Below are 20,706 nucleotides of genomic sequence, written 5' to 3' on the forward strand. Positions count from 1 at the left end.
CAAAGGGCAGTCAGTCTTCAGCAGTTAAAAAATTACCAAAATCCAATGAAACTGCAACTCAAAACTGGTTTCTCGAAAGCTTTGGATAAGTGAGCAGATCTTCAGAACGGTGCCTATTTACCACAGCCTTTCGGTGTGCTAACCCCTCCTGCCTTCAGATTTCTGCCAGCAAAAGTTTTTACCCTACAGAACCCCGTGCAAGCAAGGCCACACAGCAGATTCCGCCGCCCGTCCGCCCGCTCCCACCGCCGCACGCAGCCAGACACAAACGTGCACTGGTAATGAGGGGAAAAAGGAGCTCCGCGTGGACCTACGCACCAGGCAGGAACCGCCATGGGACGGGAGCTACTTCAAAAGCGGCAAAGGCAATAACCTCGAAGGAGGAGCAGCCTGGACAGCTGTGTGGCACTCACCTCTGTTGTCCCAGTTTAATATCCCTAGAATACAAACGTGGTTGCCCAGACGAGTAACCTGATCCAGCTGAAGATGCCCCTGCTCGTTGCAGGGGGGTTGGACTAGATGACCTTTAAAGGTTCCCTCCATCACAAACCACGCCATGGTTCTACGCCGTTACAACTCGATCTGACTGCCCCACAGCTTCCTCCCACAGTTTCTTCACTGTACACACAACAACACGCAGAGAGCTGTGACAAGCCCTTCTACTAACACAGCCTGTTTACGGCAGCTCAGCTGACACCGAGGGCGAGCTCCAGGCACTACCACAGTGGGCACATGGGGAACGGGGTCCAGGATCCCTCCTGCAGTGGGACCTTACGCCAGTCTCGCTGTGCATACAGCTGTCCGAACTGCACTAAAGTGACATTAGATATGCCACAGAGAGCAATTTTGCCCCTTTCATTATGCAAGTTAACATGCAGAAACCAGCAGGCTCAGTGCCCTCTGTACAGGAGGGATTTCTAGCCCCAGCCATCAGCTGTCCGTACGGGGCTACCCTCTGCTTGCCCGACAGCCGGGCACGCGTGTCATTAGCTCTACTCAGAGCTGATAGCCAGATCATGTGCAATTCTCCAGAGAAAGGAACACTCCCAGGAGACCAGCTGCTCAAATTGCCACATAAATCTTGCTCACCCTTGGTAAGAGAAGCTTATCCAGGGCCAGAAAGGAAAACACAGCTTAACACAAGCCACTCCAACGCAAAGCTAGACGGGCATTCAAAGCTACAGACGGTGCTCTTACACCTAGAACAGCTCAGTTTCATCCCAGGACCTGCGAGCCCGTACTGGCGAGGTACGAGCAGATGTACGTGGATTAGGCTGAACCGAGCTCGCGGCGTCAGCAGGCACTGCGGGCAGGCAGAGCCGCAGACGGCACGGTGTATCGGTGCCAAGCTGCTGCATGCCGTGCTGAGGCTCTGCCCCAGGCTCTTCAGTGGGGCCCAGCTAGAGCATATGGCACCTTCTCCCTGCCCAAACGCTCCGGCTTCTTTCCAAAAGGAACAGTGTTGCCTGTGGGAAACGGCACGCAGCAAGGTCTCCTCTAGGCAGGACGGCTTAAGCACTGCCCCAGTGTATACACATCCAAAGAGAAATCGGAGGCTCTCTGAACATACGCTTGTGGGTTTTTTTACTCAAGTTCTGTCCCGGAATGGCCTGCTGAAGGCTGCTGCCAGCACCAAGCAGGATACACCAGCGCACGGAAGACGAAAGGGGAAGGAATGCAGTCCACATGGTGACGACAAAGGTTGTACACAGAGTGCAATCCACACAGAGAGGAGCCTACACTTAAAAACCCCTTGTCTTTCCCAAGTAGGTAATAAAACTTGACTCTCTTCCAAGCTGAGATCAATAGCTTGAAATGGAAACTGCATTTTATTTTAACGAAAATTACAATAGCAAACAGCATGAGAAGCGATGCAGTCAGAAATAAGCCATCTTTCTGTAACACAAATATTTTGAGTCACCTTTAAAAATGACTCAGCGCTTTAATGCTGTAAGTGCCATCTGACACAGTAAACCCGCTTGTTAAGCTTTATCTTTAGTTTTGATACAGGTCATAACTGGCACCCGTTGGACCCATGCCCTCAACTCGAGGGTGATCTGAAGTCCTGGAGAGGCTCTGGAACGAGCTCTGGCAGGAGCAAGGCGCCCTGGACTGGCAGGGGAGCAGCAAGGAGCGAGTACTGCATGCAGCGTGGTCTGTCCGAAGTATTAAATAACCCCCAGGGAACACTCCTCAGCCAACCGGCTGAGTATTGGTAAAGACCCACAGGGACATTCGCTCAAACTTCCAGCTATTAAACGACTTCTGATAAGAAGAAATTGGCTTTAAACTTGAAAGTAAACACAAAGAGGGGGGGAAGCACTGGTTACACAAAATGGAAACTGCACAAAAGATTTATGAGGACAAGTTTATGCTTTCAGTTTCCAAAAGCTAAACAAGTTAACACAAACTGTCGTCACAGTAGGAATTGCTCCCTCCTGCAGTGCATTTCTCAACCAGCAATTCAGAGCTGCGCCTACGTTGACGTAAAGAATCATGCAGTAGGCCCTTCCGCAGGAAGCTCCCACACCAGGGTCCAGGCTGGCAACCCGCAACCCTGCCTCAGCGGGGTCCCCAGGCGGACCTCGAACAGACCCCGGGCCTCCCGCACCACGGGCCAGGGCCCCGCTTCACCAGTTAATGCGCTTCTTAAAGGCAGGATCCCTCCGCTTCACTTCCAGCCCCACATTTAGAAACCAAAAGCATACAACGCACAACTTGCATCCTGTTTTTTAAAGCAGGGATTTCAACACCCGTCTTCAGCAGACGCTTCTGCACAGCATGCCCCACACGACAAACAGAAACCCTAGGAGGGACTTGCCTGCCTTACTTCCCGTAACGCCCAGCGCGGGTAGCTGCAAGACTGTTGGCTGGGTCTTATTTTGAGTTGTGTAGCTCCACGCAGCCCAGAGCGCACACAGGCACCTACCGGGACTCCCACTCCCACCCGAGGAGGCCGCGTGGCTGAAAAGGAAGTGCTGCAATCACTGGCACTGCTGTACTCATGTACTCGCTAATTTTTAAGATACCAGGCCTGGCTCTAGGCAGCACACGGCCAAAGTTGGGGGAAAGAATGAGAGGAATGAGGGAAGAGGGAGGGAAGGGGAATGGTGGAAAATTCAGATGCAGAACCGTGAGTTAGAGATCAAAGAAAGATGACTACTTTCGCAAAAGTGAAGAGACAGATGGAGACAAACTGTGGAGCTTAGCAATGGGAGTGTGTGACGCCCTGTACGCTGCCATCAGACACGGCGTATGAGACGCAAAGCCTGTTAAATTAAGAGAAGAAATCCAATCTGTTATGTTGTGTATCTGAGTGCTTTATGAGGCCATTACCATGGAATCTGGGTGCTTCGCATTCCATTTTAAACGAACACATCTAATAAAGTGAGTCACTCAATGGAAGACTTAAAAATAGAAAACTTATAATCATCCCCACTACAGCTTGCATAACTTGCCATTGGCACAGCAGCACCGTCTAATTCAGTCGTTCTGATTCCTTCCAAAGGCTTCTCAGGTAAGTTTTGGATGATGAGGGCCCCAGACCGACGTCCCTCCAGGCTGAGCCGAGAGTCGTGCGCCGCCCCTGTTTTCCCAAACAGCTGCAGTCACCGTCCTCAGCTCCCTCTAATTCAGCTTTTGATCCTTCTTGCAGGACTGCTTAAACAGCAGCCGCTGCAGCGACGCACAGAACAGCAGTCAGACAGGCCACCATCAGGATCCCCGCCATGGGTAACTTCAGCGTTTAAAGCTGTACCACTCCGAGAGCGTGCTACTAGCAGCTTATGGGTGTGTCAATGCAGGAAGTGGCCAAACAAGAAGAAAAAGGGGATGTCATCAGAAAACAATCCTATTAGCACCCCGCTTCAGAAGATCACCCACCTGCTCTCCTATACCTTTTCTTGTCCGCTTTTGAAAAAGACCAGAGTGGTCTTTTAAGACCAAGTTACACAGGATGTCAGACCAGACCACCCAAAGCAAGCACCTTAGGAGCAAGGGATTAAAGCTTACACCAACCAAAACTGAAGATGCTTCCCCTGCAGCACTCCTAACAGTCACCAAGCATCTCTCCGCAGCCAACACTGCCCCACACTACTCGTTACCTAACCTGCAACGATGGCAAACAGGAGAACAAAGCAGCGGGCAACCAAAGCTTGTTATCTACCTCACCAGCAGAAGTCTGTGCCGCTGACTCATGCACTCGTGACTCATACAAGTAATTACTGTAAACCATATCTATAAAGAAGCCATACACCAAGAAAGAGTTGGGTACAAAACATGGCTGATATCACGGCAGAGTCCACCCACCAGATCCTCTCCTAAAGTAAAGAGTCCGATGGTTACTTCAGGTTCTTAAACACAAGTTATGGCACTTTAATTAAATTAATTATCCAAGAACTACCTCACCAACCAAGCACAGAAACATAACCCACAACATCTAGACAGCTCACAGGGTTACAAGTCCCTTTAAGCCACAGACCACACCACAAATGTTTAAGTTCCTGTACACCAAAGCTAAAACCTGAAAACCCCGCAGGCCACCCTGCACTAATAAGTGGAAGCAAAGCAGCAGTTTACCGTATGGGGAAAATCCTTCCCACGCTCCAGTACAGGCAACTAGCTCGGCTATCACGCCCAAAAGTAGCTGCGGCGCTTGTCATGCCCAAAAATAAAGGAAAAACAAAGTGAAAAAATAGGCGTACTATCTTCATCCCTTCCCTTGGTCCCCACTAATTCAACTACTTCAGTTGCTTTCTGTACTCCGGGGACCCAGATCGTCCCACCCAGTGTTAGGTGACATCCCAGCTGCTCTAAGCTGTATCCTAACTAGGAACAACCTTCCTTGGCTTCTCTTTCTGCTAGCTATATTTTTAACCTAACCACTTCTTTCTTCTGTTTCATTACCCTCCTACAAAAAAAAAAGTGCCTTACAGATAATGAGGGGAAAAGTCCGATTTGTAAATCTTTCTTGGGATTTCACATAGTAATAACCTTGCCAGAGAAAGCACGATGTTTCTGAGAATGAGGCAAGACTTACAATGACGGCTGTAATCCCAAGCGCTGTACTTAAGAACTAACAGGAATACAAAGAAACACCAAGGTCACGGGTATTTTGAGCTTTCCCACCACACAAACATCATAATATATTTATCAAGTTTTATGATAAAAGTACTCAAATTCCCTCCTGTCCTATTAAAAGGAGTTGGAAAGCTAGTCTCCGGCCTGATTACTGACTAGATGCATGCAGGATGATTTCCAGACTTTTCTGCTCTTGTGCCAACACTGTCTATAGCTTAAATAGTTCAAGTAGTCATTCTCGCTTTGTATACTATTGGGGGTTAATATCAGCCATAAAACCCACCACACACACAACACAAACTTGCAAATCCTATAAACCATTTACCGTAATTAGAAAGAAATGTTCTTGCTAGCTACACTTAATTTATAGCTGTTCCCCCCTTTTTTCCCCCGATATTCTCCATTCCCTTCGTATTTAATGCAGATATTTGATTAGACAGTCCGCCAGTCCAGCTTGATACTAATACTGAACTATAGCCACGGTTTTCTTTCCCCGCCCAAGCCAAACACTGAAGGAGAACGGATTAAAAAACAAGGTGTTTTGCTTATTACAAGACTGGACACAGACCTGCATATACAAACAGGTACCTGCTCAAAAAATAACTACAAATCAGGTGACTACTTAGGTGTGTCGAGGAAGTAGCCTAGCTTTATATACTGGAATAAAGGTTGATACCTGATAGTACATGCAAATCTAATCCCGGAGGAGGGGCATGCACCCAATGTCATTCTGAAATCAGAATCAACACTTGGTTTGAGAAACACTTTGCTAAGCAAGAGGCACAGCCCAAGACTTTGCACCCAGCCCCCAGAGAAACGGCAGTCTGGGCTCCCTCAGCATTATCAGGATGCAACTCCAGGCAAGTTCATCCAGCGTTTGCAAACCCCTCTGGAGACAGAGCTACATATTCACCTGGGAACTCAGATCAGTTATTTAAGGATACGAAATGTTTCCAAAAGCAATACTGTGATACTGTAGAAGAGTTTTGATTACCAATTGCTTGTTCATTACACAACAAAAATTGCTTCCTGAAGTAACGCTATTTGGAAGAAACGGGCTACATCTCCACCAGCAAGCACTGGCACAGAGGCTGTGGCTGTCGCTGAGAACGCAGCCTCCGTGGTCTCCATGCTCCGCACCGCTCACTCCCAAGTAGCTCCACCCTGGACTCACAAATACCCATGCAGCTGCTGATGCACGTGACGCCTTGCTTCTTCGAAGGGTGATCTTCCCATTTTTGCCCTATCTGCTTCAGAACTTTTGTGCCAGCCTCTAATGTTTATTTCTTGTTCATTTCCTTTCTCACCCTGCACCGAGCTTTCTGGGGGTCTCCCACCCTCCCCGGAGCACCCAGCAAGGAAGGGGACAGGCTGTGCCTGGCTACCCGCGCCCTCCTGGAGGCACGGCTCTGCGGCCCTGCTCCCACCACTGCAGGGGCATACCCACAACGGCAACGCTAATCCCCCCCCCCCAAACTGCAGGCTCCAACTGCAACCGGAAGGCCCCACAACATACAGGGGATTAACGAATGCATGCAGCCGGACTATCAGACCTCTGGTTGAAACCGAGAGCCGCATAGGCCCACATATTCTAGAAAAGGTACAACACTTCTTGGAGTCCTGTTTGCCAGTGTGTGAACAAGCACCGTGGTAGAAGTAAGCTGTTGCTGAACAGAGCTACTCGGGAATGCAAACCCTTGTTTTGAAACCATCGGCGTTTTTACATGGGAAAGTAGAAAGTGACAATTGCAAACTGACTGTGGAAAAAGCACGCTTCTTTTAATTATTTGCTAAAGCTTGCAGAGACTTGTGTGAAGACAAAGTAGGTAGCAGAAAGGAACCTGTATGAGCTTTCATTTGGAAAACTGGTTTGCATTCACAGCCTTTGAAGGCACCACATCCATCCAGCTTCCCAAACTTCTGTCAGTGACAGATTACTGGGTAGAAATGGATGTCTAGAGAAAACACCCCATTACGCAATAAGGGCCTCGCTCACAAAGTTGTTACTGCTACACTGCTGTGCATGCATACATGCGCGCACACACGTAACTCAGCAAAGCAAAACAAAGTGTATATCCATACATACACAACTAAACTAACACTGTAGATATAAAATGTGCATATAATTTTTCATGCACACACATGCCTACTCAAAACTTTCATCCAAAGTTAGACTAAATAAAAATCGGCAGATGGCTAACATTAAAATTAATAATACTCAACTTATCGCTATTATGGAAGAGCCAACACTGGATTTTGCCTTAGCTATCAACCCTCAAAGATCTTGAAATACCAGATTAATTCTTTACTAGCTCATCGTCAGTCACTGCTCACCACTAAACCTTTCTGAGGAACCATACCTACGGATTGAGAAAAGGTCTGATTAACTTCTATTAAAAACACACCAGGCTCCTACGAGCTGCGTCTCCAAGCTTGCGTCTCATCCATGGTCAGAAGACTATCTTACAAAGGGACTTCAGAGGCCTCAGGCCAACGCCAGCGTAATTACACTCGAGCAAACCGCTCACGCAGGGGAAACTTTCCGGGTGGAAACCCCATGGCAGCACAGCAGTCAAGGTTCAAAGAGAGCTCAGTGCAGACGCAGACTTCAAACGCAGAGAATGGAAGTCCGGCACACAGCACAGTCCAGCCACGACCCAAGAACCACCAGAAGACAAACACGGGAGTCTGCAGTGGTAACAGACTCACATGTCCAGCGCTCCGAGCCTTCAAGGGAAGGCAGCCCTTGCCTCGGCCGCTGTCCTGCATGCAGCTGGAAGCAGACTGTGCACAGCAAGCCCAGAGCCGTGCTCCCATCACCGCTCCTGCCCGATGTCCCAGGCCTCTGCCCCTCGGGACAGCTTGGCACAGCCACAGCAGGCACGGCTCTCCAACGCGAGGGCCTTGGAGGCAGCAAGGAGACCTCAGGAAGTGGGGCAAGAGAGAAGGAAAGTGCAGCGACTTCAGACTGGAGATGGGAGAGCCCCTGCTTCCCCACAGCGGGTGGGAAGGAGCTCGCTTTCAATGCGCCTCTACTACCAGTTTTCAGTAAGTAGTAGACCAAGCTCAGCACGTAGTAAATCCGGCTGTTTTACCCTCGAGGTGTCCACACGCATGCATTTACATCTTTCCCTGTAGTAACGCCCTTACAAACATTTACTGCAGGGATTGGTTAGAAGAGATAAGAACGCAGAAGTTTAGGACTTGTTGCACATACCCGCTCTCACCCAGAAACGGCCTCATGAAAATGCTCAACGCGCCCGAGAAGTAACTGTTTTCATTCCCCAGAGCTCACCGTAACTGCAGGTACACCATTCTTTGCGCAGCGCTCGCAGATTTTTAATGACAGGAGACGCTGTGTTCCACCATCCCCGCCCGAGCAAGGCAATCCAGTGAGCAGGTTCCGCAGCCCCCTGCCCACGACATGCACACCTCTCCGCCAGCCAAGGCGCGAGGGCTGCGTCCCTCCACCCGGGACGAAGGCCCCGGGGAGCCCGAGGACGAAGGCCCCGGGGGAGCCCGGCGTCGAGCAGGGGCCCAACGTGCAGCCCAGCCCAGGGCTTCACGCTGCTCCCACCAGCCGGCCCCGCGCCCCAGCCAGGGTCCGCTCCTGCCATCCCAAAGCTGAAATAAAACGCTGGGGAGGGGGCTGGGAGCCCGCGGCAGAGCCGAGACGCACCGTGCCTCGCCAAAGCACGGTCTGGAGAAGAAGAGGGACAATAACGACGCGCCGGCCGCAGGTTTATCCCCAAGGCAACTCGGGGAGCCGGGCCCGAGGGCGCAACAGGCGCGCCCAGCGCACACCGACCCGCTCCCCTCACCGGGCCGGAGCTCCCGAGGCCTCCCCGCCGCCACCGACCCTCCCCGAAGAACCCCCCCCCGCCACTCACTCCGGGAGCCCGCGCCGCGCTCCGCGCTGCTCGCCGGCCGGCCGGCGAGAGGAGGAGGAGAAGGAGGAGGAGGAGAAGGAGAAGGGGAGGCGGCTCGCCGGCCCCGCTCCCGCCGCCCCGCCCTGCCCTCCGCCTCCCCGGCCTGCCGCCGCCCGCCGCCGCGCCTCGGGGCAGGCCGCTTCTCCTCAGGAGGGAGGCGCGCGCCAGGCCCCGCCGCTCGCGCCTCTTCCCGCCTTCCCGCTCCGGCGCTGAGGGGAGGGGAGCGGCGCGGCCCGCGCGGCCCGGGCTGCGGTGAGGGGCGGCGCGGCCCTGCCCGGCCCCTCCTCCGGCTCGGCGGGTGGCCCTGCTTCCCCTGCCCTCTGAACCGGGAGCTGGGGTTTCGGAGCGTTTGTCGTCTGCGCTTCTGAGGAGTTCCTGTGGTGCTTCGCTTCGGGGTCATCACTATAAATAAACGGGGAGCGGAGCCGCTGTATTATATTAATGTAAGGACGAGAGGAAATGGGCTCGAGTGGCGTCAGGAGAGGTTTAGATTGGATATTGGGAAAAATTTCTTCACAGAAAGAGTGGCCAGGCACTGGACCAGGCTGCCCAGGGCGGTGGTGGAGTCCCCATCTCTGGAGGGGTTTAAAAACCGCGTGGATGTGGCACTTCAGGATGTGGTTTAGCAGGCATGGGGGTGCTGGGGTGACGGTTGGACTGAGTAATCTTAGAGGTCTTTTCCAACCTATGGAATTTCTGTCTGAACACGAGGAAGAACTTCTTCCCTCTGAGGGTGCCGGAGCCCTGGCCCAGGCTGCCCAGGGAGGCTGTGGAGTCTCCTTCTCTGGAGATATTCCAGCCCCGCCTGGCCGCGGTGCTGTGCAGCCTGCTCTGGGTGACCCTGCTTGGGCAGGGGGTTGGGCTGGGTGACCCACAGAGGGCCCTGCCAACCCCCACCATGCTGGCATTCTGTGATATTAATGCCCGTTTGTCCACCGCAGATCCCTCCCTGCTTGCCCAGTGGGTTAAAGTGCGGGCCAGTGGAGAGAAGACCTTTCCGACATGTCTCTCGATCTCTGCTAGAGCCGTAATATTCATAAACCCGGACGGTTCACAGAGGAAATCCTGGACCAGAGAAATGCTAAATCTCTGAGGTTCGCCTTTGGAAAAAATAGGCAGTGCGTAACGGATATATAGAAATTCGCATCTTTTTCAGCTGTCCCAGCCAGTGACTCCAGCATGGCGTGAAGCTGGTTGAGAAATGACAGCTCAGTGGCTTGATACACCTGCCAGCTCTCCTGCTTCAGCCAAAACATTTCGTGAAGCCCCGCTGAGCCCCCAGTTTCTACCAGACTTGGCAGAAGCGCAATTCAGCAGTTAATCCACGTCTTCCCAGAGCAGAAGCCAGGCTTTCCACCTGCAGGCAGGCTGCACAGCTGCCCTTGGGCCAACGCTCTTTGTTACATACTTTGGTTAGTATTAGGTAGCCCTGCGAGGAACAGAGGGTTGGGCTCAATGATCCTTACGGGTCCCCTCCAGCTTGAGATATTCTGTGATTCTGCCCCTCTGGGGCACAGCTAATGGAGCCCACCGCAGGGTGAGACTTGCGCTGTCACAGAGAGGAGCCTGCAGCACAGAGTGCTGGGACAGAGGGGATCTTACTTTGGTTTTGCAGCACTGAGTATGCAGCCTTGGTTTTCTCTATTGAGGGCTTCCTGAACTGGAAGCTTTCCGGTTCTTCACCTCTGCAAAACAGCAGATTTCCAGTCCTGAACTTCCCTGAGCACTTGCTGCATAAGGCTCCTAAGTGAGTTGCTGGCTGGGTGCTACCTTGAGACATTTTGCGTGTCCTCATTCTTACTGCTTTCTGTCCTGTGACACCAAGTGACCAGACCTGGACGGGCTGCTGCTGAGAGCTATGGTCTCTAATGGTCCTCTTGGTTTCTCATCCTGATTCCCTTGCTCCAGGCTCCTAGGGACACAGCTGACCAACACGGCTCTGTTTTTTGGGGAATCATCTAGAGATTCCTGGCTGTTGCTTCTTTTGCAGTGAGGAAGCCAGACACGCATTAGCAATAAGCCAGGATCTTCCTCCCCCCAAAAAACTCATTGCTGAACTCCTGGCTGCACTCTTCCCTGCAAATTTACATTTTTAGTGCAGTGCGGTGCAGTCGTGGTTCCACAAGTGTTTGGGATCTCCTTTCCATGCTGGACCGAGACACGAGCTGACCTTGTGGCTGTTGATACCCGTACGCCCGTCCCACCTGTGCCTTTGCCCATGCAGTGCCTCTGTCCGTTGCCCGATGCAGCCGGTGTCACGCAGGCAGGACCCTGCGCAGCCCGTGCGCTGTGCTGCCCGTGGTTCCCTGCTTTCCGGGCGTTCAGGGATCAGCTGTGCCTCTGACCGTGCTGCTTGGCTGTCTCCCAGACACTGCTTTTATTGCTGTTCTCCCGTGCTCGCTGCTTAGTCAACATGCTTTACAGGCAGCATGAGACGTGTTTTCTATCAGGCACAGAAAAACAACCTGCTGCTGCCGTGAAGGACGGGGCACATCTCCCTCCCACAGTGTCCTGCAGGCACGCTCCAGTCTCCCGTCAGCTGGCTAAATGTCAGCAACAGGTCCCATCTGAGGAGGCCCTGGGAACCTAATCCCTCCCCCTTGGGTCAGATATAACCAGAGGAGCTAAATTGGAAGCTGCAATAAGAACGTATGGCTGTCAACTCTCTAGGTGGTATTTAAAGTCAGTAAACAACTGCAAGGGTTGGATTTCAGAAGTTTTGCAAAGTAAGTGATATTCAGGCCACCGACACTGGAAGCAGTTTTGGTCCCAGATGCATTAGGAGACATGGTAGTGCTCTTAAAAGGAAATGAGATCTGGAGTGGCAGCTGGAATTAGCACCCTCCATAGATATTCAGGTTTAGAGTCCATGGGAATGCCTCAGCTGGACAGAAAGAACGGAAAACAAAAGAAAAAGCCCCAGAAGCGGATTCATTGTTTTGGGGTATGGTTCTGGAGGTTTTCTGGGAGAGAGAGTGTGAGAAAGGAAGAAGAAGAACAAGCTAGAAAAAAAAGAATTTCAATGCAATTTGTGGTGAATCATTTCAGCATGGTCCAACACACGCAAGTTCTAGGTGTGAATACCTACCCCGTACGCGTGTACTCACGTGGCCCGAAATGTTGCTGTTTCATCCATCGCTAACCAATATTCAAAACATCATCATAAATTTGTTCGACCTGGGAAAACATCCTATCCTCCCGCCCCTCGGGGCTGTTGTCTCCCCAGATGTGGCTGCCTTGTCAGTATCAGTTTATGGTCATTTTTGACTCATTCAAACAAAGCAGGGTAGGAGCGTAAACGTGCCTAGGCCCAGTTTCCAAGTGAGCGTATTCTGCACCCCAGCACTTCTGTGTCTCATGAACTCTTCCAAACCAGCGAAATCTTAAAGGAGGTAGAAAACGGAAGCGTTGTACTGTTCTTCTCATAAAAGGGAAAGCCAAGAATGAATGAAAACTTATACAAGAATCACGTTTACCTCGCAGTCTCCCTTTCCAGGAGAGGTTCTCCACACATGCATGGTGCAGCTACCAGCAAATGAGGGACGGGCTGTTCTTTCCTCCCTTCATTGGGCTTCTTTTCAACTACTGCTGTATTTTTATCTTTGTTACTTTTCAACAGCATTTTTGTCTTAGTTACTGGTTGGTAAAGATCGGTCTTCATAAGTTTGGATAGTGGAAGATTTTTACAAGGTTAGGCAAAAAAATGAGATGCCTTAAAGTATCACAAAATTCATCCCTCTTGAGTCTGTTTTTTATTTAATGTCTAGGTGAAAGTATTACCTCCTAAGTCTCCGTGCATGTGGCTTGGTCCCTGGGACACCTGCCAAGACAAGAATTTTAGATGCCCGAATCATGTGCTCAGCAGGTGTAAATTGTGTTCGGGGAGAGTTCACCTTTTGTCCTTAACCCCAGAGGCGGTTTCTCTTCATTAGCAAGGGAAGATGGAGAAAAAGATTATCATCGTTTCCTGACTGCATGCCAACGTTATGTATCATAAGAGGAAAATCTGTTCATATGTTCACAAATATGTTTTCTCCTAATCTGTCTTCAGGAAAGTGTCTTTGTGAGGAGCAAGGGGTAATGATAACCGCGGAAGAGCTGAAATGAAGTGACAGAAACAGAAGCAGAATTTCTCTACCGCGATTTTTTTCAAGCAGGATCTGTGGTAGGTCCTCCCATTGGAACATAAAAGTACTTAGTCATGGCTGTGATTAAACATTGAAAAGTGTTCCCAGCTCCGGCGGCTGCTATCAGGTATCGTTCAGAAGTACAATTGTATTGCTTCATACCAGATCCGCGGTTTTCCAGCTGAACCAGGCAGTGTTGCTAGTGTTAGAACTATTTACCGCTACACTGCAACAGATAAAAACATCCACTGTGTTTGTGTGTGTGTGTCTGAAAAGAGAAAGTGGCTCATTTTGCTGGTAAAACTAAAGTAATGTGTTATCATAATTATGTCTTATTGTTTGCTGTTATGCAAAGAGAACACGTCACGGCTGAGTCACAGGAACAAGTGCAAAAATTGCACCTTTAAAAGAAGAAGGTCACAGGTCACGTTATTTGTTGCGGAACAAACCCAGTAATTAATTGGCCTCTCCCTGCAGCGGCAGCAGAGGCAGCTTTACTATGGGAGAGCCAGGCAGTGGAAAGCAGCGATGTGGAGCTCCCCTGCTTTTCTGGGGCAGACAGCTGAGCCAGGTTTAAAAGAGGACGTGAATTTCATTGCTAGAGAGAGAGAGAAAAGAAAGACAATATCTTTTAGAAAGCAAGACTGCTTGGACTATGCAAGAGTATTTATTTCTGTTGTTTAAAGATCTTTGTTGTGGCAGGAAATGCGAAAAAATCTTTTGTTTTCCCTTTGAGTGTGCCAGAGTGAGAGATTATATTCAGAAAAAGGAAAGCAAAAGGCTTTCTGGAATTTGTGCTATATTATTTTTTTCTCTCAGACAATGACAGACCAAAATCAGCCCCAGTGAATACACGCATCTGCTTTTTATCCAGGTATTTTCTCTGTTGAATTCATTAGGGAAAATCTTAGAAAACCTGTTGAAAGACACATGCAATCACTTTGAAAGCCCCACCTAATATTCCGGTACATAATGAATAAACACAGCATTTGAGCCTCTTGCTCGCTCCCAGTGCCCGTTTCACTGGCATTGCTTGCCTGATGGCTTGTGTTTGTGACCGTTTGAGTCGTAACTGAGACAAACGTTTTTGGGGTGTCCGCAGGTCTATACGGAACTTATGCAGGTGGCTAGCAACATTATCAGTAGTTGTGCTGTGAAAAGTTATTTTAAATAACCACATCTATCACTGTCAATTTGGACTCGGTGATCTTTCGTAATCCAGAACGGTTTGGTCGAAAACAAAGGGCTATAGGAAAATCCCTAAGTTTCCACTTTGCTGGTTTCTGAAACTAATCGCCATTGCTGGGTGTAAGTGACTGCTCTCGGTGTCCGAAGCCTTGGCTCAGATCATGCCCCAGCTTCCTCGTAGCACTATTTTTGACCACGCCAGCCATCCTCTAGCTTCCCCAGAATTTCAGATTGTAGCTTTTCAGCTACAGAAATATTTTTCCCTGCAGATTTAAATAATTAATTGGGACATGCCTAGTGGGTCTTGAGATAAACTTAAAAGAGGCAGCAGATACGTGTGACCAAGTGACCTTTTGCTGTCCTGCTCGTCCCTGCGCTCTCACTGTGCTCAAAGGGACGCTGTCAAAATTGCTAGGCCTTAAAACTTTAACCTGCACTGACAAGTTGTTCTACATTATAAGTCCTACCTAAAAGATTACCACGATTGTTTTGTTTGTTTTGTTTCAACAGTCTTTGCTGAAGGCTCCACAATGTGTATTCATTTGTCCTTTTGGGTAGGGGGATATTTTTAAATGCCCAGCTTTTTCCGTGACCTGCTAAAATCAAGTTGATGTGCGTGTACTCCACTCAGCGGAGAACTCGCCAGGGATGGTACAATTTTTCTGCGCTCTGGAAACAGAGACAAGAGCACGCTTTGGAAGCCTTTGCTGAAGAGGCTTTTAGAAGCCATTTTGAAGGGCCTGCAGCTATCCTTCATTGTTTTGGGGTGCCAGTGAGAAGCCTTGACTGGACTTTCCTGGTAATATTAAGTATTAGGTATGTGTTAGTCAAACATGAGAAACCAATGACCAGGCCGTTGGTTCTTAAAAGGGGTCTGCTGTATTTCGGGTCGGTCTGAATGACTCCGTAGGCATTCTTCCTGACAAGAACGCCATTTACTACAGCTCCATATGAAGCGGTGAATCAGAGCACGTGGTACAGGTGCCTTGGTAGCATCACACTTTCTCTTTTTTGTATACCAATAGAGGGATTGACGCAACGCTGGTTTTAAAGCGGGTGGCTGCACTGCCGCAGTCGTATTGCGTGACACGGGAACACGTGTCCATACCAGCTAGGGAGGAGGGAATGAGTGACATCCACTTACCCCCCCCAGGTAATCCCCACCTGCAGTTTTAAGCTTGATTTGAGCTGTTTTGCTGCTGCCTGTCTTTCAGTCCCTACCTGGTTCCTGTCGCAGCCACACCAGCTGGACTTGGGATGTTGAGGCTACAAATGCCCCCAGGCTGCAGCACCCTCCGCAGAGGTTCAGGGCAGAGTCAGCAGCAGCACCCAGAGCTCCTTGGTTCTGCTCTGCAAGACGCCGTGCCAAGTCTTGGCCAGAAGCATCAAGGTCAGACTCCCTTTAAAGGTGACTCAGAATGGAAAAAAATGTATTTGTCCCCTTCTGGGGCACAAAAAGGCCTAAGAAATTCCTTTCTCTGCTTCCGGTAACAATTTTTGCCTTGCTTGTTTCTAGTGAAGTTCTATGGCGTCTCCTGAGCTGTCTGAAAGATTTCTGAACTGAACCGAACAGCATGATGCCTTGAGTCCCTGACAAGATAATAACTCTCACCCACTCCTCAGGTATTGGGCAGAAACGTACAAAAGTACATTTTAAACAATCTCACTGAAAGTGGTTCCCTAGATTCCTGTAACCTTGTTATATGAAGTTGGATTCTTGATGCCATTCAGGCCATCTACTGAACTTCTGAAATGATGTATGTTTTATGGATGACAGCTGGAGACACATTTAGTTTTATTAAGTATTTGTACTGAAGTTTTGTTTAGGACAGTAATTTCACTGAATGTTTCTGTGCTGGTCTGCTAACCTTACACAGAACGTATCCTTCTGCACTGAGGCTTTGCAGGGAGCCTTCTCCCGACCGTTGTGATGGTTAAGACAGTGAACTCCTAAGGACTCCTTGTCTCACTGGAGTAGGATGCAGATTCTTAATCAGCTGAACCACTCCTATGAAATTTCCACCAGTTCTGTGACTCTGGATCACCGTTTTCTAATGTTACAGGTCTCGATTCTCTCCTTCATTCGGCATTCTCCTACATCCAGTCATTTGTGAAGGGAAGCCGAGTACGAGCCTGTGTCATGCAGCTTGAAAGAGGGTTTCTGGAGAATGTTCTAGAGCAACATTTGAGCTCCAGTGAGGCATGGGAGCTGCCAAACTCCTCCTGGCTTACAGAGTTCTCTGTAGTACGTCAGCCAGCACCCACAGATGTGCTCAGCAGATGCAAAACGTGGTCTAATGGACATGGGAAACTCATCTCTAAATTATTAACTAGGAGTGCAAGAATGGGTTTCATTTCTACTCTGGGCATGAGGCAGGCTCGCTGTTAATGCGAAGGTTGTGACTGCGGCGACCCTGTGTAAGATGATTCTGTAACGAGCGGCAGTTCCACGGGAGCACAGCCTGCTGTGCTGATCGCCCTGATCTGTGCAGGAGAGCCGGCCCCAGGACCCCTCCATCTCACGGGGTCCCACACGGCTGTGCGCAGACGTTTCCAGACCCGTCCCCCGCCAGCCGTCCCCTGCCTTGCCGTGTCCCAGCTCACCGGACACGAAAGGGAGTGAGAGAATAGAAGCAGGGAGGAAAACTGCTCAGCCGACTGTTCCTATTTACCTCCGCGTGGCTAACCTTCAGATAGATTAAAATAATGAATTAGAGTCTTCTCAATATGAATACCTTTTGCCTAACTGCTTTGGGGTTTCTGGTCCTATGCTTGCCTGGGAAAACAGTTTTTCACGGCTGACCAATGCAATTGTAAGCAATAGCCTAAATATTAGTTATTACTTGGAGTATTTACTATGTTGCTTTCTGCCAGTGGAAATGAAGAAGTCGCAATTAAGCTTAGGGGAAAGGGAACTGTGATGGCGTTGTTGCTGGCTTGCATCGCTCCTCTGGGCCGGGGGTGACTGGGAAGTGCAGTCGCCTGGTATCCAACTGGCTGGTGAGCAAATCCTGGTCTCGACTTTCTTTCCAGATTCACTGAGAACGCAAGTTTTGCTCAGCTTCTGCTTTACACGTGCAGGAAAAAAAATCACCCTCTTGATGAACTGAGCGTGCGTTTGGGAACAGCCGGGTAATAGCTGCAGGACCGGTAAGCAGAGGACCCTCTGTCGGGAAGTTTAGATTTTCATGTCAATATATGTTCAGACAGGAAATTGGAACACTATCTGTAGTGTCAAATTAGTGTTCGCTGAAGAAGAAAACACCTGCTTACTACCTTTCACGAGATGGTCGGTGGTGGGTGTCCATCCTGTCCGGAGGGTATTCTTAAGCACAGCTATTCTTCTCGCACATCCATCTCGATGTTCTCTTGACATGACACACTTGGTGCTGCTTTGCCGTGGACGCTTTGGCTCATGCGTGGCCGTTCTTGGGAGCGTGTCCAAGACAAACTAAATGTCAAGACTGTACGTAATTTTTGTTGTAGCGTGGCATCATTACAACACAGTGCAAGCAGAGGCGTTGTGTTGATGTCACTCCACAATGTTACGTCGTGCTGACACGTCAGGACCCATAGTACTACATCAGCTGACAGACCAGGGAGACGCGCGTTTGGACGCCGTACCGTGACAATTCCTTTATTAGTCGATCATGTGAGCCTCTAAGCCCGGAACTGGTGGCCTCCTCTGGCAAAGTCCTTCCAGTATGGAAAAGGAATGAAACCACACCTTCCGTGACTTGGTGTGAAAGCTTTTAAATGTGAAGGATGGTGGGTATATTATGCAATTTTCTAGGGTTTTTTTATTCTTCAGAGGAAAAATGTCTACAGATATTGCTAAATTTCTAAAAAACTTTTTTTTTCCTGGAAATAAGGTTTAAAAAGTACGGAGTATGAACCTGAAGTAGAAAAAAAAGAGAAAAATAAACCAAAAATATATGTATTCAGGGAGTTATTCGAGGAAGCAGACGGCAGGGAATGACACGCAGCACGCATTGGTGGTTCAGTGGTAGAATTCTCGCCTGCCACGCGGGAGGCCCGGGTTCGATTCCCGGCCAATGCAGCTCCTGTTTTGCCCGCGGGGATCCCGGGTTCGATTCCCGGCCAACGCAGCTCGCGTGTTGCCCGCGGGGGAAGGCCGGCGCACCGCAGCGCCTTTTCTTTTTCCCCGCGGGGTTCCCACGCGGGAAGGTCTGGCGCGGTGGGGGCCACGACACGCCGTGCCGGCGGCCAGGCGCGCTGCGGGCGGCGGCCGGTCCCCGCGGGAGACGGCGTGGGGCGGGGGAAAACAGATAGGGAAAAAAAAAAAAACGGAATGATAAAAAGTTAGAGCCGATGGAGATGCCGGGGATTGAACCCGGGACCTCACACATGCGAAGCGCGCGCTCTACCACTGAGCTACATCCCCGGCTGAAAGCACCCACCGCCGGCCGCTATCAGAGGGCGGGCCCGGCGCCGCCTGCGGCCCGGGGCAGCCCCGGCCCGGTTTGCGGCGGGGGGGGGGGGCAGAGCCGGGGGAAGGCCGTCCCCTCCCCACGGGCTGCCGCGGGGACTCTGCCGCTCCTCCGTGCGCTGCGTCCCGGGGCGCAGACAGCGGCCCAGCCTTTCAGGCCGGAGCCCCAACCCCGTCTGGGAATGGCCACCCGGAGCCCCTCGGGCTGGAGCCCCAATCCCCTCGGGAATGCCCACCCGGAGCACACGGCAGCGAGGAGGGAAGAGCCTGAGGACCTGCCTGAAGCACTGGCATCTTCCGTACTTCTTCTTTCATCTCAGATTTTCCTAACAAATCTGCAGCTTTTAAGTTGTCAAGTGAGAGATTACTTACCGTGACATAAAGTGCTCCTCTTCTAGGATATTTTTCCTACCTAAATATGGACTTCGCAGTTTTAGAGCCCTGATGCTAAAAAAGAACCCAGTCAGGTTCCTTCGGTAGCACATTCCCAGCAAAACCAGCAACTTCCATTAGTGGGAACTACCTGGTCCCACTCTCCAGCCAGGTTCATTTGCAGAATCTAAGCTCCATCTCCCTGCTATGTGCTCTTCTCCCCTCAATACACATCTACACTACATCTCACAATACTATAGCACATTTAATTTATACTCTTACAAGAAGCCGCCACAAGCAGCTGAGGCCGTTTCACTGTGCCCAGGACACGCAGGACCCTTCGCCACCGAGCGGGGTTCCTCCAGCGTGCCCCATTTTGACATGCCTAACTGCAGCGACTCACATGTTGCTGTTCTGTCAGAAAACAGCGTTTAACAGCTTGGCTTTCTTCAAACCAGATTTTGGGCAGCAGCTTTCTAGGAGTTACTGAATTTGATTTTCATAATGAACACAACATACAAGCTATTTGCCTTGCCTGTTAATGCAAAGTGCAGAGCAGCCGTGGCTCCTAACAAGGCCGAGCCAAGGGCGCCGAGCAGGCTAATACCAACCGCTGCAATAAAAACACAAAGCAATTTAAAACCTTCTCTTCAGGTTTTTCTCCTTATGTTTACCTTTCTGTAGACTTCAGAATAGTAGAAAATGAATAATACAGATATTACTATGCCTTTATGGATTTCTCGGCTGTGATGGACAGTCGGTCCAATCGTGAAACTTCCCGTCTGGGAGGTGGATCAAGGCAGAGCACATTCGAGCGGCTGAGAAGAGCAGCTACAGAGCCAAAGCTTATCAGCAGGGTTTTAATTACCATCCCTGTGGAACCAATACAAAAGCTTATGTGCTGCCTATATTAAAGTGAAACAGCGCTTCTACTGCAGCTGGATCTCAATATCTTCTAGACCATCACCTACCAAATACAGAATAAACTGAAGTTTTCAGGCAAGACTCAACATGTGGATGCTACGGGAGAAAATGCGATGCCTTACACTGGGCTGTAAAGTAAAACAAAATGACGCGCCGATGGCTATAAATCTGCTCGGTGGTGAGTCTGAGCCTACCAGAACCGCGTGTTCTGTGAACTTCAGGAGGCAGAAGCGGAACCCTGTTGCTGCCGTCGCAGCGATGCAGCTCCCGGCACCACAAGCACGTCCCATGGTCCTTCGGCTGTCGCCCACCGCACCGATCTTGGCCAGAAGGCTGGAGGCAGCCCCTGGTTCCAGGAAAGACTTTGTCATCTTGTGCCGCGCAGTTTTTCGTGCTGCTGGACGCCACGGCACAAGCTCCGCATTCAGCTTGCTCAACAGCTCTCTCAGAGGACTACACTCACCGCTTTGTGTTTGGGTTTCTGTGCTGACATCAGGGAAAAACAATGTCACTCTGTTATCTGGCAGCTCCTCCGCATTCCTTGGCGGGATTAACTCACTGCTGGTACCTCTCGAACCCCACACGCCTGCCAGGGAGGCCTGCCTCGTCCCTGGGGACGGGGCTTTCGTCTAATCAG

General features: G+C 50.3%; 1 protein-coding gene, 1 long non-coding RNA gene and 2 other non-coding genes across 8 annotated transcripts in view; 2 read left to right on the forward strand and 2 right to left on the reverse strand.

Moving 5' to 3' along the window:
- Positions 1–11,414, reverse strand: part of GPD2 (glycerol-3-phosphate dehydrogenase 2) — a 137,237-nt gene extending 125,823 nt beyond the window's left edge. For 2 of the 5 annotated variants that reach the window (XM_075430580.1, XM_075430578.1), the window contains exon 1: positions 8,970–9,088. The gene's annotated coding sequence lies outside the window, so the exon portion shown is untranslated. Of the gene's footprint in view, positions 1–4,578; positions 4,718–8,969; positions 9,089–11,212 lie in introns of those variants that run through there. The other 3 variants (XM_075430577.1, XM_075430574.1, XM_075430576.1) reach the window with 3 other exon arrangements.
- On the forward strand, positions 10,115–18,612 carry LOC142362399 (uncharacterized). The gene is made up of 5 exons (XR_012765037.1): positions 10,115–10,371; positions 13,060–13,173; positions 15,538–15,713; positions 15,840–15,946; positions 17,357–18,612. It is a non-coding gene; the product is annotated as an uncharacterized LOC142362399 (long non-coding RNA).
- Positions 18,313–18,383, forward strand: TRNAG-GCC (transfer RNA glycine (anticodon GCC)). Its single transcript has one exon. It is a non-coding gene; the product is annotated as a tRNA-Gly (tRNA).
- Positions 18,613–18,656: 44 nt separating the features above from the next.
- Positions 18,657–18,728, reverse strand: TRNAA-CGC (transfer RNA alanine (anticodon CGC)). Its single transcript has one exon. It is a non-coding gene; the product is annotated as a tRNA-Ala (tRNA).
- Positions 18,729–20,706: the final 1,978 nt, after the last annotated feature.

Source organism: Opisthocomus hoazin, chromosome 9 (assembly GCF_030867145.1).
Source record: "Opisthocomus hoazin isolate bOpiHoa1 chromosome 9, bOpiHoa1.hap1, whole genome shotgun sequence".
Lineage (NCBI taxonomy): Eukaryota > Metazoa > Chordata > Aves > Opisthocomiformes > Opisthocomidae > Opisthocomus > Opisthocomus hoazin.